At 40.5% G+C, this 9105-nt stretch overlaps 1 long non-coding RNA gene across 1 annotated transcript; it reads left to right on the top strand.

Moving 5' to 3' along the window:
- Positions 1-1210: 1210 nt before the first annotated feature.
- Positions 1211-8890, top strand: LOC109241687. The gene is made up of 3 exons (XR_002070273.1): positions 1211-1941; positions 8633-8680; positions 8777-8890. It is a non-coding gene; the product is annotated as an uncharacterized LOC109241687 (long non-coding RNA).
- The last annotated feature ends 215 nt before the right edge of the window (positions 8891-9105 follow it).

Genomic DNA, 9105 nt, shown 5'->3' with positions numbered 1-9105 from the left:
AAGAGTGATCTGAGAGAGAGAGTCCGAGGGGCCGAGAGTGTTTCTGAGAGTGAGCCCGAGGGGCTGGTACTGTTTTGAGATATTGCCCGAGGGGCGAACTTTTATGTGTTCATCTTGCATATTTACTTGCCTTTTTACCTGTTATACTACGGTATTTGTGCCCGAGGGGCGGATTTTTCTGTGCTTATCAGCACTAACTGTTTTGAAATCGTTTCGTAACTGTTGAAAAGATCATTTTCAAAAGATATTTAAACTGAGCCAATATATTTCTAAAGATTTCATAGCTTCACTGTTTTCTCAAAGGATTATACCCTACTTCTATACAGCATGTTGGTTGCTTTACGTGATTTCTTACTGCTCAGTTGTTATTTTCCTTTATTATTCACTGAGTTGGAGTACTCACTTTACTCCCTGCACCTCGTGTGTAGTTGCAGGTATTTATTCACCCGGTAGCGGGTATTGGCTGTGTGGAGGCAGAGCTATAGTAGTTCAGCGAGGTGACTGCCAGCGTTCGCAACACCATTTTTTTTCTATGTTATTCATTATTCCTGTTCAGTGTACTTCTAGACTTGTAAATGTAATTACATTCTTATAGATGCTCGTGACTTGTGACACCTCGGTTTGGGCTGTGTCGGGATGGTTCTACTGTTATTATCTATGATTCCGCAAATTATTGTTATTAAATCATGCTTCATTATTGCTTAATGGTGATTTACTGCTTAAAAGAGGTGTTCTGTATTGGTCTGGCTGGCCTTGTCTTCACGAGAGGCGCCATCACGACCAGGTTTGGGAATTGGGTCGTGACACTATTATTATTATAGGTAAAATTTAAAAAATAAATAAATACATATATATAAAGACATACATACTTCATTTATTTCTTAAAGGGAGTGCAAAATTAAAAGTGGACAACTAAAAATGAACGGAGTGAGTACATGTTAACGATACAATTTGGCCTTAGAGGGCGCCATAATCTTTGGGACATGGAAGGCATTAATGCGAACAACTTTTAATTTGTTTTGGTCAACTGCCAAGCGCTTACCAAAGTTTTATTATATACAAGGCATGTATTATAGAAAATGGTAACAACCTAACCAGAGTACATAAAATATCAAACAATATGTTCACGTGCCAACATTAATTAAAGGCATAAGGCTTAATTACTGCTCTAATGACTAATATCATGTATTTTGTTATGTAGCATGTTACATATAGTCAACCATAAAGAAACTCAGTACATCAGCAAAAATGAAGAAACTAGTCCTTCTAATTTTGAACATAGTTATGTTTGCAATTGGCAACTGCGGTGGCCCTTTGATCCTTCGTGATCTACTACATCAATGGCGGTCAAAGACTTTGGCTTTCTAGTTGGTTGCAAACTGTTGCCTGTCCCATTATTCTCATTCCGCTAGCCATTTCCTATTTTCATAACGCCGAAAACTTGAGGGACCGGACGCTAAAATTTTCTTTATATCTCGTCAAGAACTCGTCAGAGCTGCCGGCGTCAGAATCATCGCCGGTCTTGATGGTTATTTAATCTCTTGGGGCCCCGCAAAACTACCCGTTTCAACTTCGACTCTTATTTTCGCGACCCAACTTGCGTTCCTACACTCTTTTCTGTACTTATAGTTAAGCAGAAATTGACGGCGTATTCAACCTTTGCTGTTGTTTTGTTAATCGCCGGAGCTGCATCTCTGGCTCTCCGACCGAACGGCGACCAGCCGGCGGGTGAGTCAGATGTGGATTATGTGTTGGGGTTTGTAATGACGCTTTTAGGTGCGGTTTGTTTTGGGTTGATGTTGCCGCTTATTGAGTTGATTTATATGAAGGCAAAACAAGCGATTACTTATACTACTGAGTTGGAGATTCAGATGATTATTGCTATTCCCGCTACTGCTTTTTGCACCGTTGGAATGATAATTAATAAGGATTTTCAGGTACGTATCATTTTCTTGTTTAATACTTCTCGAATTCAACTTTAAAAGTCCGTTTGGATTAGCTGATTTAAAATAGTTGATAAGTATTAGGTGTCGAACAATATTTTTAAATGCTGAAACTGATTTAATAAATAAGCAGTTACGTGTTCGGTTGCATAAGTTGCTGCAGTGTTTGAAAAAAAAATGCTGATAAGCCCTTTTTCTGTTAAAATGACTTAAATAACCTTAAAACTGTTTAAGGACGTAATTACTACAAGATTTTAGATTTTAGATCGATTCAAATACATAATAATCTATCTGTCATTGTATTTTAAAAACAAACGTGATTAGATAAGATAATTTTATGATAAATATAATTTATTTTATGATAAGCATATAATCATAAGGTGTATAATAATTATTTATATCTTGTCTTCATCACCAATATCCATTGATATTAATACAACACTTAAAAAGCAATACACCAAAATTTTGATATGTTCCCGTTTAATACTTACGGTTCAAAGATTAATGCACAATCACATAAATACAAAATATGCAAAGGAAAGAGAATTTGCTTACCTCAAATATTGTCAACGAGAATTGCAGACTTGAAGAGGTTGAGGGTTTAGGTTTGAAGAAATATGAGGCAGTGAATAACGATATATAATTTTTGTTTTAAAAAGGAATATTTTAGGGATACAACCCCGAAGAGATAGAGGCTGTTTCCGGGAGACCTTCGGCTCAGAGATAATAGATCCGTAACCACAACAGAAACCAGACAAATAGTATCAGCATCGTAAAATAAAATAAATAATTAAATGGAAAGGCCAAAATGTGAAAGACATCAACAACAAAAAAACAAAAAATAAAAATTTTTAAAACACAACAAAAATCGCTAACAGTCCTAGAGAAAACACTATCAGACTAGCCGGTGCAGCGAGGAGAAACGCTCGACTACCCTCTAACCTACAACCCTAATGCTCGACCTCCACACCTTCCTATATATCAAAGGACATGTCCTCGGAAATTGAAGATGCGCAGCTGCCTGATCACCTCGCCCCAGTACTTCTTAGGCCGCCCTCTACCTCTTCTCGTAACTGCCAGAACCAAACGCTCATACCTCCTAACTGGAGCATCTGGACTCCTCCTTCGCACGTGCCCGAACCACCTAAGCCTCGCTTCACTCATCCACGGGAGCCACGTGCACCCTCTCCCGAATAACCTCATTCCTAATCTTATCCGTCCGAGTGTCCCTGCACATCCATCTCAACATCCTCCTTTCTGCTACTTCCATCTTCTGGATATGTGAAATCTTGACTGGCCAACACTCATCCCCATACAACATGGCCGGTCTAACCACCGCTCTGTAGAACTTACCTTTAAGTTTCGGTGGTACATTCTTGTCACATAGGACTCTAGACGCTAACCTCCATTTCACTCACCCCACCGCGATACGGCGCGTGACATCCCCGTCGATCTCCTCATCTCCCTAGATAATAGATCCTAGGTACTTGAAACTCTCTCTCTTAGGGATGACTTGTGAGTCAAGCCTCACTTCCACATCCACTTCCCCCGAAACGTCGCTAATTTACACTCCAAATATTTCGTCTTGGTCCTACTCAACTTGAAACCTTTAGACTCCAGGGCCTGCCTCCATTCCTCCAGTCTCTCGTTAACGCCACCTCGCATCTCATCAATCAAACTATATCATTAGCGAACATCAACAACAAGGCACCTCCCCTTGAATATGGTGTGTCAATGCATCCATCGCCAGGGCTAATAAGAACGGGCTGAGCGCAGATCCTTGGTGTAACCCCATAACCACCCAAAAAGGCTCTAAGTCACCTCCCACTGTCCTAACTCGAGTCATAGCTCCATCATACATATCGTTTATCGCCCTAATATAAGCTACCTGTACACCTTTCACCTCCAGGCATCTCCAAAGAACGTCCCTAGGGACCTTGTCATACGCCTTCTCTAGGTCAATAAACACCATGTGCAAATTCCTCTTCCTATCTCTGTATTACCGACCTCCTAATAAGATGGATAGCTTCCGTAGTAGAATGACCATGCATAAACCTGAACTGGTTCTCTGATATAGACACTGCCTCCTTACCCTCCCTTCCACCACCCTCTCCCAAACTTTCATGGTATGGCTCAATAACTTGATACCCCTATAGTTGTTACTATTCTGGACATCACCTTTGTTCTTGTACCACGGAATCATCGTACTCCACCTCCACTCATCTGGCATCCTCTTCGTCCTGAAAATAACATTAAACAGCCCAGTCAGCCACTCCAAGCCTGCTCTACCCACATACCTCCAAAATTCTTCTGGGATCTCGTCTGGTCCGCTCGCTTTGCCCCGACTCATCTTACACATCGCTCCCACTACCTCCTCAACCCTAATACGCCTACAGTACCTAAAGTCTCGGTGGCTCTCAGAGTGCCCCAGTCCCCCTAACACGACGTTTCTGTCCCCCTCTTCGTTCAGCAATTTATGAAAGTACGACTGGCATCTTTGCTTAATTTGGGTCTTTTCCATCAATACACGACCTTCCTCGTCTTTGATGCACCTAACTTGATCCACGTCACGAGCCTTCCTCTCTCTCGCTCTCGCCAGCCGAAAAAACTTCTTGCCCCCACCTTTGGCCCCAGTTCCTCATACAGCCGACCAAACACAACAATCTTAGCCTCCGTGACCGCTAATTTTGCCTCCCTCCTAGCTTCCTTAAATCATTCTCTGTTCGCTCTCCTCTGCTCCTTGTCGGTGCTCTCCACTAACTTAAGGTATGCTGCTTTCGTTGCTTCTACTTTAGGACCACGTCATTCCACCACCAGTCGCCTCCGTGCCTGCCAGAGTAGCCCTTCGAGATCCCTAACACCTCCCTCGCCGCCTCCCTTATACATTCCGCCGTTGCCGTCCACATAACGTTAGCATCCTCACCACTCTTTGAGGCCCCCATAGCCGGAATATTTTAGGGATAAAATAGTAAAAATCTTGGTCAAATTTAAGTGCTTATAAGCTAAAACTTCATAAGTTGGGGGTGACCAGCTTATGGCTTTTGGCTTATTTTTGACTTATAAACACTTTTAACGTTACTAAACTTGTAAATAAGTCGAAATATACTTACAAGCTGATTTGACCAACGTATAAGCTTAGCTAAACACCTTCTAAGAAACTAATCTTATTCTACTTTTTCCTTCATATTCCTTCCTCCTGGTACTTTTTCTTTCCTTATGTATTTTATACCATGCATATAATTTATACTTGGATAGGAAGAGTGAATAACCAAAACATATTAACGACGGATTTTTAATGAACAGGCGATTCCGAGGGAGGCAAGCAAAGTATTATATGGTACTAGTATGGTGTGCCATTCTTTGGCAACTCGCACTATTGGGATTAGTTGGAGTAATTGTTTAACCCAAAAAATAGTTTTCAAGGTCAAAGCAATAATTTTATATGACGGGCCACAAGCAACCGATTCAATCCGAAAGATATAAAATTTCGTTAATACAACGTGATAAAGAAGTGGGAAATAAATTCAATGACAGATAATATAATAAAAATAAAGCAGAGAAGAAAGAATTCTTATTGAATGATCCTTGATAGGATAATGAGCCGAACAGAGCTTGAAGAGCCGAACTATGGCTAACTTGAGAGCAATATGCTATCACTTACAATGTGTAGAATTGTAGAGAAGAAAATTAGATTCCCCTCATGGTGGTAAAAATATGTCTATTTATAGGACTAAATCTAAGTAATCATTCTCCTTGAATTATGTGTCCATTACTCAATTCATCCATTACTTTTGGAAGACTTGTAACAGCTGTGTAAATGCTAGAATTTCGTAACTGATGAGTTAATTTCGTAACTGATGAGTTAATTTCGTAACTGATGAGTTAATTCCGTAACTAATGAGTTAATTTCGTGACTGATGAGTTAATTCCGTAACTGATGAGTCAATCCCGTGCCTGATGAGTCAATCCCGTGCCTGTTGAGTCAATCCCGTGCCTGTTGAGTCAATCCCGTGCCTGTTGAGTCAATCCCGTGCCTGTTGAGTCAATCTCGAGCCTGTTGAGTCAATCCCGTGCCTGTTGAGTCAATCTTGTAATTGATTGCCTTGTTCTGACCGTTACAATCATTTATTGCATTTATTAATAATTGATTTGTAACTGATGGTGTAATGATGGTAAATCCCATATAATCCGGGATTAATTGATTCCTTCCTCATTGGTAATTATGAGATATTCTCCCGCACCTGATCGGGGCTATTTCATGATGATCAGTTCCGAGGCTAACAGGCACGGTATGTTCGGTCCCGGGGGTATTTCACATATCGTCTTTACATGTCATTCTTCACTTTTCTTCAAACTTTGCTGACACGTGTCGCCATTTAATAGACCCACATGGCGAGTCTAATTTTCACCAATACAGATAGTCCCCCCACTTTCCGGTTACTCACTATGATGTGACCGGAAAGTGGAAGATTTTATCCTTTTCATCCTTGCCTCTGCCTCATTAAAAACCTTACCAGTAAAACCCAATAGGGACAAAAACCGGACGAAGGAAAAAAGAGTGCAGAACTTAGATATTCATATGATAACTCCGTCGCTTATGTTCCTTTCATCAATAATCGGTTGGTTTACCCCTGTCTTGTTTCAGGGTTTGAAGACAAATCTTTGCCTTATGTTTGCAAAGTTTGATACATATATATATATATATATATTTTCTACCTATTTAATGTTTGGTTTTTGTTTACCTTTCAACTTTGTCATTAAAAATACTTTAAATGTCTCCGTGTACTTTTGTAAGTAAGCACGAATTATAAAAAGAGGGTNGAAGTCTCTAGCTTGATTTGTCTTGTTTTGCCGAAAGTTAGCAATTTGTGGTTTAGAAGTTTTTCCAAGTTTGACCATAGATTTACTTTTTGGCTATCGGGTTTGGAATTTAGTTTTGGTACATGGAATAGGCCTGTTTTGCTATTTCGAACGTGTTTGTAAAATTTGGTTTCATTTGGAGTTGGTTTGATAGGATTCGGATGCTTGGATGCAATTTTAGAGATTCTTGAGTTTTCATTTGAAATTCATGTGTTTTGATATCTGATTCGTAGTTCTAGATGTTATTTTTTGTTTTGATCTTGCAAGAAAGTTTGTATGATATTTTTAGACTTTTATGGATATTTGGTTTGGAGCCCCAAGGGCTCGGGCGAGTTTCGGACATGTTTCAGAATGGCTTTGAACTGAAACAGGTTGTTGGTGTGGTGGTGTCTCTGATGTCGCAATTGTGAATACCAGCATCGCAATTGCAATCTTAGCAGGGGGTCTCAGGAGTCACATTTTCCATGCCTGGATCACAATTGCGAAGTAGTACCTAGGCCTCATAGGTTTCCATTTGCGACACAATTAGTCGCATTTGCGAGGGATGCAGGATTCGCAATTGCGAAGCCCATGTCGCATATGCGACTTCCCAGCCTGATTTTGCTAAGGGTGGAGGTACGCCCTCGTTTATCCATTATATTTGTGAGAGTGGCCCTAGTTAGCCTGTTAGTTGTCGGTATGACCATGAGATTGATGGGGCACAGGATGCCAATTGTTAGATTTCAGATGCTGGGCCTTCGCGAGTTGTGGTTTGTCCGAGACTTGGTGAAATTGTGGAAAGAGTTGGATAAGACCTTTGTGAACATCATTGTAGGATATGAGTTATTGACTTGTTTTCCCATTCTGTGTTGTGACCTTAGGATTTGGATTGTGATTCTGCGGTCATTTCCTATCCTCATTTATTATATTCTCGTTGTTACTTGTTGTATTTTTCCCTTATTGTGAATTGTAGCATTCTTGGTCATCCATGCAGTCTTTACATATTTATATGTCATTTTCATTATTCTTATGATTATACTGTTTATTGACCGGTAGGTGCCTTGACTGTTCCTCATCACTACTCCACCGAGGTTAGTCTTGATATTTACTAGGCACCGCCGTGGTGTGCTCATGCTACTCTTCTGCACATTTTTGTTGTGCAGATACAGGTACTCCCACTCAGTTCTGTTAGCCTTGGAAGGAGGCGTATCGGTAGAGACTTCGAGGTATATCTGCTACGTCCGCAGACCGAGGAGTCCTTTCCAGCTTTCTGTAATAAGTATAGCTATTTCAGTATTTCTCCTTTGTATAGATATTCTTGAGTCAGAGCCTCTTATGTATCCCTTAGCTTGTGATTTGTGAGTTTCCGGGTTTTGGGAATTGTTTTAGACTTGTGATGTTGAGTTGTACTTGTCATGCGGCATTCAGTACAGTTTCATTTAGATATTTGATTTGATTTTCTCTATTTTTCCGCAATTTTTATATTTCCGCAAATGTTAGGCTTACTTGGTCATGCGGACCAGGTGCCGTCATGACATGTTCACGGTTGGTGAACTAGGGTCGTGACAAGTTGGTATCAGAGCTCTAGGTTCATAGGAGTCACAGATCACAAGCCGGTTTATTAGAGTCTCGTGGATCGGTACGGAGACGTCTGTACTTATCTGCGATAGGCTATGTAACCGTTAGGAAAATTCCACTTCATTTGATTTCCCTGTCGTGCGAGATTTTGACATCTACAATCCTAAACCTCTGTCTTCTACTCTCTCACAGATGGTGAGGACACGTACTACCCGAGGTGATCAGGCACCCGCGCCCCCTGCTGCAGCCGTTAGAGGTCGGGACCGGGGTAGTACGGGATGAGACACACTCAGAGTTATCGAGAGCATGCTTATCTTTGGGTAAAGTCACATTCTGCAAGTAATAAATGAATTTATTATGCCAATTCCAAATTAAATAAGTCAGGCTTACCTCATTTTTATTCTAATTGATGATAGATCAGGGATCACTTAAATAAGAGATGGCTCAATCCCGAGACTGTTTGATTCGGAAATAATATTTCTCAATAAGAGCCCGGAGTTGCCTTCGGAGTTAGTGATATCAGCAGTATATCCGAGACTAGCACATCCGGCTCAATTTTCTTGGGCTGCATAGTTTTCTTGGATTTGATCAATCGTTAAATCAATACTTTTGCTCTGAGTCCCCAAGCTAATTTAAGCCCTGTAGCATATGATTCATACTCGGCTTTGTTGTTAGTAATAAAATAATTTTTATGAATTATCTAACTATTTTTTCTGATAGGCATTAAGCATTGTCCCTAACTCGG

Source organism: Nicotiana attenuata, unplaced genomic scaffold, assembly GCF_001879085.1.
Source record: "Nicotiana attenuata strain UT unplaced genomic scaffold, NIATTr2, whole genome shotgun sequence".
Classification (NCBI taxonomy): domain Eukaryota; kingdom Viridiplantae; phylum Streptophyta; class Magnoliopsida; order Solanales; family Solanaceae; genus Nicotiana; species Nicotiana attenuata.
This window is presented reverse-complemented; position numbering and strand designations above follow the sequence as displayed.